This window comes from Prinia subflava, chromosome 3 (assembly GCF_021018805.1).
Source record: "Prinia subflava isolate CZ2003 ecotype Zambia chromosome 3, Cam_Psub_1.2, whole genome shotgun sequence".
Classification (NCBI taxonomy): domain Eukaryota; kingdom Metazoa; phylum Chordata; class Aves; order Passeriformes; family Cisticolidae; genus Prinia; species Prinia subflava.
The window spans coordinates 36,752,026-36,765,785 of record NC_086249.1 but is presented as its reverse complement, the minus strand read 5'-3'; positions in this window follow the sequence as shown (position 1 = coordinate 36,765,785).

Sequence of the window (13,760 nt, the reverse complement as noted above, 5' to 3'; positions counted from 1 at the left end):
GCTTCTTGGCTGAACCCATTCCTGTTTTCACATCCTCCTCTCCCTGCTCCCCGTGCGTGGGCACAGGCTGCAGTCTTGTCTCTGGTGCTCGGATGCCATCACTCGGGTCTGGACAATCCAGAAGGGACTGTCTCCCCACGAGGATAGGTTCATTACAGGGAGAGTGGACTCATGGGCTGCAGTCCCCTCTGTGCAGCGATGACTCCTGCTCACAAAGCTGGAATCATGCCCACAGCTCATGAATGTGTGCTGTGTGCTGTGCTCCTGCTCTCTGACCTCTGCCTGTGGCACCAGTTACTTGGAAAACATGAGGAACAGGGACCATTGCACTGCTTTCGCTTTGCAATATGGGGAGGGGGCCTCTCTCACGTGCTCTCCTCCCTCCCTTTCTGCAGTGGCTGATGGTGTCAGTGTTGACTCATCACCTGCTTTCTTCACAGACCTCTTCCAGTGTTTCCAGAAGCTCCAGTGCTTCACAAGACTGTCATACAGTGATGAGAGCTAGGCACCAAAATAGAAAATCAATAGTATGCAAGCAGTCTCCTCCCACATGTGCTTTTGAAAATCTCCCCCACAACCTTTTGCATCAACACTAACCAGATTTCACCTATAAATCTGCTGCACTTAATCTCTCTAAGTACCTCTCCAGCACTCGTCTCTCATCCCCAACTTAAGCTCCCTTATTGACAGATGCACACACACACACAAACAACTTATTTTTCCCCCCTCTCAATCCTCCATTGTTCAAAACCAAGCAACAGCTCTGGCAGGGCTGTGTCCATCCTGTTTGTACTCAGAGTAGTGACCAGTTCAAACTGGGAGGAGGGAGCTTTGCTCTGGCCTGGCTTTTGTGGAACTCCTTGTGAGAGGCAGCCAGTCAACCCCTGATCTCAAATTTGGGGACTTCTGTGCCCATCTCCAGGTTTCCTGCAAAGCCACAGCATATTATCTTGCAAAATTGCACAGTAGTGGCTGGATGTTTTACCCTTGGCTGCCTTTAATGCTGTCTTCAAGTTATTGTTCCAAAACTGCCTGATGCAACATCAAAGCAGCAGCCCAGACAAAGCACATTCAGGCTGGGAGCTGGGGTGGAAAGAGGGAAACTTTGCGGCAGAGCAGTCATGCAGGCTGTTTTTACTTTTGCATCAGTGGGAGTGAACTGCTGGTGAAAGAAATTTTATAGGTGGCAGCCTGGCTAGAGGGAAAATCCAACCCATCTCAGAATGCTTGGCTGGGTTTTTCTTTTTGTACATATTGATTGGAAGAGTTGGAATATTTGGACTAGGGCAACAGCACGAAGAGTTAACATATTGTCTGAGATAAATGCATTGGCTTTTTCATGTAGCAAAAAGAGATGACTAAGCTGAGAATTCTAACAAGAGCTAATCTCCATTTCGGATCTTGTTTAAGAGATTAATTATGGAATATTGTAGACCTAATTAAACACGAAATTAAGGGCAAATAGGCACAGCTTTTCACCAACTAACAGAAACATCAAAATTCTGCTGGCACAGACTGAATTTCTGTACTTGGAAAGCAAGAAACTGCCACAGCCTCTTACAGCTCTCACGTAGATAGTAACAGCAAGAAAAAAGGTTGTGATACACTAATTGACAAATTTTATATGGAAGAAAGACTAATGACCTACAAGCACAATTGCAGTCAGTTTTGTGGATACTAGGAGGTCTCATGCTAATTTTTTTCCACTTGCACATCATCATAAATTTAAGGAATCTAAATTAACATTAAAACTTAATTTCACCATATTACTAATCCATTGAATAGCTGGAGAAACAGAAACCTAATTACTAAAATGATGTGCCTGTATTCTCCCATGAAACTGGTGAAAAAACCCCAAAACAAACAAAAAAAACCCAACCAACCAACCAAACAAAAACCCCCAACAAAACAAACCCCCCCCCCATCCTGGAGGAAGCGAAATCACAAATGTTACTAATTGAGACAAATAATTCCAGGCTGCTCTTGTCAGCTGGCAGCTCTTGGATTTGAGGGCTCATTTTTGACTGAACCCTTGTGAATCCCTTGTAGTCTCTCCAAGTCTTTGCCACTGAGAAAAGCTGGCAATTCTGGGTTTTGGTTTTTTTTTAATGAAATTGCCTGTCACAGACACATCAGTTTCTCTCTCTGAATTCCAGAGTCACTTGAATCACACACGTCCATGGAATCAGTGGTCCCCTTAAGCAAGGGAGGTACACAAATCGGCGAATCGTGTGCATCACAGTGTGAGCTATTTCTTTTCAGAGAGGCCTTGCTGCCCTTTTCAGTGCCAGAGAGTACTGGTTTGGGTTCTTTGCAGTGTGGACATGGTGCTGCTGGTGGGTTTTCCCTGGGTGTGTGTGCTGGCTTCAGCTGCAGACGTCCTGGCTCCTCTCCTCTGAGCAGCCCCAGGCACCGGGGCATGTCTCGGGATACAGCACTGCAGAGTGGACATTTTGGCATCTCATTTGGCTTTCCAGTCTCTCTGGTTTGTGTGCCTTTCATCAGGCCCAGCAAGAAGTCTGGTCAGACTTCTGTTGCATACCAACTTGTTCTCCCCTGCCCTTCGTTTTTTAGTCCTGTTTTTCCTTGCTCTTGTTTCTTTTTTATAAATAGCCCATTTTGGACACTGTATTTTATCCTCTGCTCCTGGAGGTGGTCCTCAAAAAGCCTTGTCCTTTCCTGTTTTTCCTTTACTGCCTCAAAGCAGTAAAGAAATAGAGCAATAAAGAACTGAATGTGTGTGCTGCTTTTGAGGACAGGAATATGAAGCGTCCCTTTGAAAGTACTGCTGAACACAATGTCTCTCATCTGCATGCATGGGAAGAAAAGAAGAGAACAAATCACCTGTGAAACATTCAACCTGTGAAGGGTATCAAGGATAACTCTGACTCCACATGGTATGTTTCCCTCAAGGGATGTGTAAAGGAAGCAGCTGAGAAATGGCTGGAAATAAGTGATCAGAAACAGGATTCAGATTAAGAGGTTTTGCCTGGGACTTCTTATGAAGCTCAGCCACTTCCCACATTGCCATATTCTTCTCTTGAGGGTGTTGCCCTTTAACAGTGAGAAGACACTACGGGATGAAGATGTGGAAGGGCCAGAAGGTCAGTGATGGGTGAGTTGAACTCGCTCACACCAGTAGTGGTGCCTTTGTGGTCAGACATCACAGAAAGGATGCCAGCCAGCTGGAATTTGGCTCATGGCAGGCAAACCCAGCAACCCTTTGGGTGTTAGAGAGCTCAAATAGTCTCAGCTCATGCAAAAGTAGGTAGATTTCTCAAGTTTAATTCAGTTATAAAGCTACTATCTTGGCCAGATTTGTTTGCCCTTGCCTGGAAAGGACAAAAGAGAAAGGCATGCAGGTTTTTTCCTTCCTCTTATCTCTATGCAACACTGCCTGCAGGTTCAGGGATATTTAATTTCCTTGGTTTTCAGTCATATATGGAAATGGGCACAAAGCAAGGGTCTCAGTCACTTCCCACAGGACAAAGTAGCCTGAAAGGTCCTCTCCTCCAGCCATGCAACAGGTGCCTTCTCTGCAAAGCAGCAGAGGACGGGCAGTACCTGCAGCCAGGAGGTTCCTGTGTGACCATCTGGGGTTGTTCACTCCTTGTCTGCCCCAGCTGGGTCAGTTCTGGTGCTGCAGCTCCAGAGTAGCCAGGTTTGGGGCTTTCTGTTTCAGCACTATAGCTGTTCCTGCCCTCAAAACAAGGTGTTGGGCTGCTGGCTGCTCTGTCAGCCAGTACTGTCTGCACTCCAGCCGTGTCTCCAGCTCTGCTTTTCAGCAGATTGCTTTTCAGTGCAGCTGATACTTTGATACCATCCCAGAAATGCCAGTGCTGGGATTGGATCTGCTCCTGGCCATTGCTTCCACATGTGTTAGCCTCTGTGTCAGCTTGTGCTGCAGCAGCCCAGGGTATTTCCCAGCTGAACTTGTCTGTGTTATATGTTAGAGACAGAAGACAAGGCCTGCATGCTGTGTTCTGTAGGGCATGGCCTTAAAATTTTTCTCTACTCATTTCTCGCTGCTTTTAAACAATTCTCCATCCCTTAGCCCAGCTGCTCTCGGAGTGTGTGGCTGTATCCACTCACATGGACCAACCCCAGCATGCACCAGCTCCTTCTGCTTTACAAGATGTCAGGAGAGGTTACTGTCCACCCCAGGTTTCAACAAAGTCATTTCCATACTTATGGAAAAAGAAAAAAATCACAATCACAAAGTATAAACTGAATTGGAAGGGGCCCACAAGGTCCATCAAATCCAACTCCTGGCCCTGCATAGCCATTTCTATTTTGATAACAGTGATCCATGATACACTTTGTGTTCCAGAGGAGCCACAGAAGGAGCTTCAAAAGTCTGCAGCTCCCTGGTGCAAAAACTCAGGAAATGTGCTCAAAACCAAAACTGTTTCACAAACATGAGCTCAAATTTGTCCAGCTGAACAGAGACTGGGGGAAAGTGAAGGTTTGTAAATTTTTTTATAAATCCTACTAAAAATATTTTTGTCTTGATAGGAAGGACTGTAATCCACATATGCTATAATGCTGGTTACTAATTAAAAATCATTCTGAGACTTAGAAATGCAGATAAAGCAAGAAGGAATTAAACTGGTAGTTTTAGTATCTTTATGAAATTCCCAGTTGTATTTTACAGAAAACTGCTTAAGTGAGCACAGGGACAGAAAAAAACCCTTTTTGACAATTATTATGTACTGTATGGAGCCTGCATATCTCTAATACTGATGTCTTTGCTCACAATAAGAGAAAAAATGTTGTGATACATACAAGGTCAGTACTTTCTACAGTTCAATAATATCCAATCTTTTTTAATGTGTGAGATAAACCTATTCTTCATCCTTGTTACGGACAGATAGTGTCAGTGTGGGGTGAAAATCCAAAACTGGTGAGTGAGAGGTGTTTCAAACATGGCCTGGGAGGCTCCTGGAGGCATTGTGTGTAACTGGGGCACATTGTGCCTTACTAGCAAGGATGCACTTGGCCTTGCCCTCCATGCTGTCCACAGTTCTCCTCTTCCCATGACTGCTTCCCCAGGAGGTGCTCCTCTCCCCTTGGAGAGGTCTGAGGAGTCAGAATTAGAAGCTTTCTCTTCTCCTGCAGTCCTCATGAGACCTACGGTAAAGGGAAATCCTCTTCAGGCTCTGTGTGACACCTCCAGCCCCATATTTCCCTGTCTCTGTGCAAGAGTAATCTCCTTGCTGTTCCTCAGGTGTCTCCACCCAGGGAATGGGAGCAGCAAGGAACCAGGATTTTGGGAACCGACTCCTTACTGGCCCCAGGGCTGGCCCCAGGGCATCCAGCTGCCATCTCCAGCATCCTTACACCTAAACTTGGAGCATCACTGCTCTGCTTGGTCTTTGGCTCAGGTTTTTCAGGATCTGACTGAGCTCTGAGCTAAGTCAGCTGCTTGTATTACAGCTTTGATTTTTGGTACTTTAATTTAACTGTGCATTAAGATGCTTTAAATGCAAGTGTAGGCACTCAGGTTATGGTTCATACAATGTCTAGATCTGTACTTCTCACCTGGAAATGTGTCCCTGTAAATTACTGGCAAGTGCAGCTTTTTACTTCTCTGCTAGCACTGCCTTACCCAACCAGGACCCTGGGGTTCTGCTTGATCCTATTGTTACAGCTGTGGTGTAAAAATAACTACACTTTGCAGCCCTGCCTTTGTAATTTAGCCCAGTAGTCTGATTGTCCAGCTAAGGGTTATGGCTGGAAACCCCCAGCAAGGAGCAACACACTGGACAGAGATTTGCAGTGGCATGTTGTAGCGCTCTCTTTTTCTAAGACAGAGAGAGAAAAACATGTCACCAGTGTGAAATGAAGGTGGATAAAAGTGTTTGATTATTGCTTCTTGCCATTTTAGGAGTGTGCCATTCTTGTTCTTTTCAATTCTTATTAAGTGTAAGAGTAACACAACCAACTATGCACAAACACTGCGCTACAAGATAATAATTTATCATCTGATGCTACTTAGAATTTTCAAGGACCTTTTGAAAATACTAGCAGGTAGCAGGTTAATGTATTTCCTTTGTGGAAATGACTTTTCACTTTTGATGTTAAGAGAAACTTCTCTGAAAATCTTTCCCCTTAGCTAGGAGCAAATTGTTTGCAGTGCTTTAATATAACTGAATATCCATAAAGCTCAGTGTATGAAAAAAAACCTCTTAAATCATTGATACTATAAATGATTAATAGAAAAAGCATCATTCCCTTTAAATGCTTCACCATATTTGAAGTGCAAAAGGCAAGTCAGATGCTGGAGTCACACCAAATTTACATTAGGGCTCTGTGCTAATGTGATCTGTTCATTTTTATTATTATTTTATGTATCTTCCTATCACTAAGTGCTTTCCAATTGTTTAGTAAGGGAGCTAATTGATGTTATTCAGTCTTTGTCTTACCCTTTCCCTTTCATTGGTGCAGCTGAGTATTTTGGTAAGGTTGGTTTTCTTTAGGGTATACAAACCTACTTATATTGGAGAAAACAGAAAGTGTACCTTGTCTTTGGGGCTGAGAGAGGAAAGGCTGAGTGTCTCCAATGCTGTGAGACCCCATTCCCAGAGCAAACGAACCCAGTGATCTCCAAGGGCCTGAGTTGAGCCTTTTCTGAGAGCTGCATTTGGGTCAGCAGAGTTAAGCTTTCACACACCTCTAACAATTCACCAGCTCAAGCCCTCCTCCCTCTGGGAGACAGCATCCCACCTCTGCAGCTAAAATCTTCCCGGAGAACTGAAGGAGCACAGATTTAAGCCGATTCACCACAGCTTTAATTAAACCTCGGTGTAACTGGTTCACATTTAAATATCCGGGAGATACAGGCCCTATCCACACTTAATTACTGCAGCACAGCCTGATGCCCTCCTCTGTGCCCCGGGTGGGCTCCTGCCCGGGGGCTGCAGAGGAGGACTGTGGGGTGCAGAGCTCTGCCGGGCTGCTCCAGCCCCCCACTCCCAGCTTTGCTCACCCACCCCTGCCGAGCCCTCCCTGCGCTGTCCCCACAGCCTGGTGAGCCCGGGCCAGCAGCTGCAGAGCGCGGGGCAGGCAGGCGGGGACCCAGGGCACCCCAGCACGCCGCTGCCCTGCTGCTGAGGAGAAGTGCTTGTATGGACACGGGGGTGATGGAGGCTGGCGGTGCCCGGCGCTGCCTGCAGCCATATGGCTGCTCCAGGGGCTTCCTGGCACAGCCCTCAGCAAATCCTCTTAGTTCAGCTTCACCCCCTTTCTTGCCTCTTTGATGTCGGTCTTGCCTCTGTCCCTGCCCCGGTCCCAATTCCCACTGCAAGCTCTCATGGTCAGACTGTGGTTGTGCCCCTGGCGCTCTCCTGGCCAAACAACAGCCCAAGGATGGGACATTGAGGTTAAATCCACTCTCTGCACAGTGTTCTGTCTGGTAGTGACACAAAATAGCCTGCATTCATGCCACTAAACCATCTTGCCCCTCAGACCCAGTGGCTGTGTCTACTTGCCTTGCCTCCTGCTCTGGTGGCTGTCATAGGCACCTAATGGACATGCAGAAGCCCAAGGAGAGCAAAAAGTGTATTCTGTGATGAGGGGCACTGCCTGGCAGCAAAGACCAGGAATGGAGAACTTAAATTTGCTGCTGATTCTCTGCTTTGATGCCTTGCTAAGTTATCTGTTTGTTTCCCTGTGTCACAGGCAGGCACTAAACACAAACCTACTTTCCTAAAGCTGTTATGAGGATTCTTGTTGAAAATTAGATCAGGAAAGTGAAAAGCCATAACTAAAATGTTTTTATATAGAGTGGAAGTAGGTACAGAGCGTTACGTATCAGGAAGGGTGCGTTCTTTTTAGCAATGGGCCATTGCAATTTATTCTGTTCCTCAAAATCTAGGTAAGAAAAAAAAGAGGCCTGCTGATCTCTTTTTCAGTTTTGAAACAGCAAAATAAAAAAACATCTGCTAAAGCTAATGACTGCATTTGCATAGATTACATGTGACAATCCAGCACACAACAGGGTGTCCTGCCATCCAGACAACAAGCTACAAGGGTGATGCACTTCTCTGGCATTTGTTGCCATAAGTCAGCTACACTTTTTCAATAATAGCGTCAGCTACTTTCCAGGAGGGCTTTGGCTAACAGTGCCAGAGAAAATTACTGGCTCCCTCTTGCTTTCCAAGATGAAAGGTGTAGGGCTCTCTCCTGCCAAGTGTGGAGGAGCAGTGGAGGAGGGGAAACAGCTTTCATGGAGGCACCCAGCACTAGCCCTGTCTCTGGAGTGGTGGGGGGAAGCCCAGCTGTGCTGGGCTCAGGCTGATGGAGGCTGAGCCCTGGTGCCCAGCAGCAGGGACACGGGGAGGCTGTGACAGCCCTGCCATCAGCCAGGCTGAGGGAGGGCCGGCGCCTGCCATGGGGCAGCATGGCTGGATGCCATCAAGAGTTGGAGGGGAAAAAATGGCTCCTTTGTGTTTTCAGCACAGTGGTTGAGTTTTATGGCATTGCTTTGTTATTCTTGCGGCATTGGCCATGAACAAATAAAAGACGACAATTTATATCCTAAGGCAAACTGGCTCTGATACAGGGTTATTCCTTTTTGCTTTGCTTAATTGGGCTAACAGAAAAAGACAACAGCTGCAATGGTGGGAATGAAAAATGCCTTTGCTTGTCCTGGTTTTGACAGCAATCAGCCCGACAAGGGATTATCAATTGATCTGAGATAAGTGTTAGAGAAGGATGCAGATTGTTGTCTGTTTATCCCCTTTACTATTTCATAGATACAATTACAGATAAAAAACCTAATACCGAGAGTTACTTTCAGTAAGAGAAAACTGTTAGGCATGTTTAAAACTGGTGTGAAAAGGAGAGGAATCTCTCTGAAAAAAAGGCTCTGGGACTTCTGTGTGTTTAGATATGCATGTATCTTTGCATGTGCACGTATGTTATGAAGCAAGAAAGTCAAAAGAGAGACAGGCCATAGTCGTGTGTTTTCGAAAAAAATCAGGTCATTTTCTCCAGTATGTTTTGTCTAAGTCTGCAGATCTAACAGCCACAGGATGCTTCCTTCTGTCCTGGTAATCCGTGAGTTCAGGCAAGGCTCTGTGACCACCTGTCAGCCTATTTTTGTGAATCTCCATGGAAAAACTCCACAAAAATGAGTGGATGATCTTGACTATCCCATTTGATAGATATAACACCTTCTGGATTGGTGCATGATTTTCCCTCTTTTTTTTTGCTGGAAGCAGGAGATGATATGCTCTGGCCAGGAATCAAGAGAAATGGGCTTTTCCCAATCAGCCAGAGACACTGGGCAAACTGGTGCTACTGGTTTCCAGTTTGCTTGCTCCTGGCCCTGCTCCAGGACTGTGGAGTTTGGTGGGAGTTTTGCAGTTACCATCCTTGGTAGATGCTGAATCCAGCTATTGTGTGTGGAAACACCGCTGAGGAGAGACTTTCACATTCCAAGAGGCTGGTGGATGCTTGCTCTGCCTACCAGGTACCCTACCAGCCAACTCAGAGGGCCTAATCCTGTTTCTTACATGGTCCTTGTTCGAACGGTGCTTCTCTGGAAACCTGTTTTGTCCAAGCAAAAAAAAGAGTAGGAGTGTCGGAGCCCCAGTGATTATTCCTCCTGGTACTAATCTATTCTTAAACTGCACCATACTCCTTAGATATTTCAGTAAAACTGTCATAAATCAACACCCACTGCTTCGTTTTTCTTAGTGGTGAAAAAAGAGAAGCAAAAAGAGACAACTGAAAAGCCGTCCTTTAGCTGACATTCAGTCAGAATTGATCGAGCGATCTGCTGTCAGAGCAACAGCACTTGTCAAAAATAGCCCCGTGGAAAAAAACCTCTGGTGTTATTTGTGTCCCGTGTCGCACACAGCGCTCCTCGGTGAGAGCAGCGCGTCAGGGACCGACCCCGCAGCGGGACGGGTGGAAGTGCTGTGTGCGGAATTATCCGCGTGCTGCTCCGCGATCCACCCGCGTCCCCGCCACGGCCTCCAGCTGAGGAGCTCACCCGTGTGCACCAAGGAGGAGTTTCCAGAAAGAACAGGAGGGGTCAGATTTCTTTAGAAACCCTCACAGCTCTGAGGGACTAACACAACAAAAATGCAGGCTGCACCGAGCCCTTCTCATGGTGTGACCTTGACCAGAGTCCCGGTTCCACAAAGTCACGCCCATCGTGGGAGCTCCTCCGGTGCAAGGAGGAGGCACTGCCGTGTGCATATACATTGAGAAATGCACATGTTTGCTTTAGAGATGGTGGAAAATGTTTTATTTCTGTGTAACAATGTTTTTCCCAAACAGAAAATCTGAAAACTGAAAAATGTTGGTTGATATTTTTGGGAAAGTGAGGAAATAACTTAAACACCACAGGTATCAAAACATTTAGAATTGGGCTGGTTTGAGCAAGCTTAAGTGTTTTCCTCTGAGCATTTAACTCGAGCTCAGAGCTTTTAGAATAAGATTTACCCCATCCACACATAAGCTGGCCTGTAAAACATGTCAAATAAACTGCACCCTAAGAATACCTGCCTTTTGCCACATTAAAGAAAGGGGATTTAAGCTAACTAGCTGACATGCAGCTGTTTACACTGCAGCTGGTTAAAGCATGGGGAGACAAAACCTAGCTTCTGGTTTGAGACAGATGGAAGCCAATGGTTCCTACAAGGCACGGCCTGGTTTTTGTGTGGCATCTTATAGCCCTGTATCAAATACAAAACACCCAGCGTGTATCTGCATACAGGAGCAGTTACAGTTTTGGGGCTCCTAAAAAAATCCCGTGACTGAATTTTGTCATTAGTTTTGAAAATCTGTCATAATAAGAATCATAATTCTTTATCTCCTTGCCCACCATGTTCCAAGACACAGATTTGGTCTCAAAGCTTTTCAGTAATTCCCTTGCAGCCTGTGTATTTCACACGTGCTCAGGTGTCTTTTTTCCTCTTTCACATTTGGCCTCTGAGTCTTTTCATCTGAGCCCAAAGATTTCCACATTTTACCACTGTGCTGGCACCCAATTGCTCTGACTCATGTTCTGCCCAGGTCCTGGTTGCTTTATAAAAAGTAAAGTGAGGGGAGAGAAGGAAAGTGAGACTGAGCACTCCTGAAATCAAACTAATAGTGAATCTATCAATAATTGTAATGAAAGGACTTTAAAAAAAATGTTTCTGTGTCAGTTGAATCTCACAAAAGCCTTGTTAGCAAATTGGGTAAGTATTTGTTATTTACAAAAAAAATGGATCACATCTATCTGGTTATCCTATTCAGGGAGGCTGAATCTTTAATTAAGGTCCCAATTCTTTTATACCTGCTGGCACTAATCAGAAGTATATCTGCTGAAGTCAATGGAAAGGTCAGAGATAGTACAAAGGTAAGGAAAATCCTTAGGCATCCCCAAGGTGATAAAAGTCTTCTAAATGCTTATCCCTCAATAAAAGTGTCTCAGCAGAACTGTTCTCCGAAAATCATGCTCAATTGCATCTCAACTGTTTGAAAAACATATTCTGACCCAGTATTCCCCACAGTCCCCCTAATCTGCTTACACTCCTGTTTGGGCTTTTAATTAAAGATAGTGGGGAAGACCCACCCCTCCTGTGGTACTATTGTCTGTCAGGTCTGCTGAGTCTGCACAGCTAAGATTTTATTTTCATTTATTTTTGAGTAGAAAAACTTAACTAGCGGAATTAAAAATAAAATTAAAAATTTTGTTATGTCTCAGATACTGAAAACATCCACAGGAAAATGGGCAGCACGTCCATCTAAAAAACCTGTATTATGGGATTTTTTTTAACCTTCCTCTTTTCTGTTCAGTGTATGGGAGAAAATAAACTCTAAACATTTCCAGTAATTACAGTGCAAGTAAATCTGGGATTGGACAGGGTTAATTCTTAGAGGTTCAAGCTATACTGTTCCAGCAGGATTAAAAGGTTTTGGGTTTTTTAATGCAGAGGGCTATGGCACTAACACATTATTAATTAGACTAAATCTGTCCCTTGGGGCACTACATGCACTGCCTTCATTTTTAATTTGTATTTAGCTTTAAGACAAATGATGGCTATTTCCCCTCTTTCAGTTTCTCAGTTGTTTCCTTATTTTGCTGTAATCGTTTTGTTTTGCATTGGGAAGAACAGTTGGATAACACAGAGACAGTATGAAGAAAATTGATGTTTTTCAGTCTGTTGACTGAACTGGAAAACATTCAATAATTTTCTTCAGGGTCTAGATCATGTTTTGCTTCATTTTGGGAGGGTTACTATTATTTTCCTGTTTTGCTCTTTGAAACAGCAAAATATAAGCCATTTATACAGAAATGTTGTTTCGGAAATAAAAACTCTACAAAAATATTGGATGAGCTTTTGTATCCTCATCTTTTCTCAGTTCAGATGGTTTACTTGATTTCATGATTGTTTTGTTCAACCTGAACATCCATTTCTTGCTGAACATTTTTTTCTCTCTGAAGCTGCACCCAGAAGGGATGCTGGGGCTGAGGGGCAGTCATAAAGGCAAACCTCACAGTGGCCACAGGATTCCTTTCAGGTGCAGAGAAGTTGTTGGCCTTTGCTGCAAGGATGTTACCAGTGAGGACAAGTATTGCTTCTCATTAAGTCCTCACTAGGAGGGCTCAGGTCTAACACACAGTCTGCTAAGCTCATGAAATGAAACTTCTTTCCGTTTTGGCTAGACTGGGCCAGTATTTAAACGTGTGAAAAGTTAGTGGCTGTTTCCACCTTTCTATTTATGCTGTGGAAGGGCATGGTTGTTAGCTGTTCAAGATTCTATACCTTGGCTCTTGTTTGGTGTGGTTTCTAGGAGATTTAGAGGACGTTCTGGTTTACTTAAATTACGCAGCTTTGCAGTGGGCACTTTCAAATTCTATAAATTTGTGGGGTTTAGACATAATTTTCTGAAAATAGAGTCCAGGTGTCTATTTTGAGAAACAGGTCTTGTTCAGCTCAGTGAACACTTCCCAGTACTGCAGCTCTTCAGGCAATAAAACACAGTAATGACAGTTTATTATCTCCCTGGAGATTGGAGATATACTGTACAGGGACATGCACATCTCCTAGTCACAGTGAACTTTGCTATCTGTACATTGCACTGATACCAGATTTTGCTGGTGACAGTTTTCCATGTATTATTCAGGCATTTTCTGGTGAGCCTGTGTGGAGATGACAGTCTGATAGACTTTCCTTACTTTATCCCTCATCTTCTACATGCCACTCTTTAGTCTTCCTTCCATATACTGCATTTTTAAGATTCCCTTAGGAACACTTTCCTCGACTATTCCCCAAATTTAAGTTGCCTGTGAGCAAGAGTCAGCCAGGCTCTGGTCATGCTGAAATGCACACCTCTGGCCTTAATGTCTCTGCAGCTGAGGTAAGTTTGGTTTGAGGAAAGGATATGGAAAATGGTCTGGCTGGGAAAACTGACGCAGAAGTAACAAAGCAAATGGTCCCAAAGAGGTGTTAGCTGCTGGATGGTCTGGAGAGGAAGGAAGGAAGGAAATATGCAGTATTAGAGGATAATGATCCATTGAGAGACAAATGCAAACAAGTGGCAAAGGTAGGAAATCCAGACACTTTTCTCCTTTACCTGTATGAGCAGCCACTTGCCACTGATATGAGTTACAGCAAGAAGGCTCTCAAGGAAAATAAGAGGGATTCTTTAAATGTTTTTTCTGAATTTTTTTGCTGCTTTTAACTGTTTTGTTTTTCTAGTCCCAGTGGTGCCCTAAGCAGATTTTAAGGTATCAGTAGGGATCTGACACTACTTAT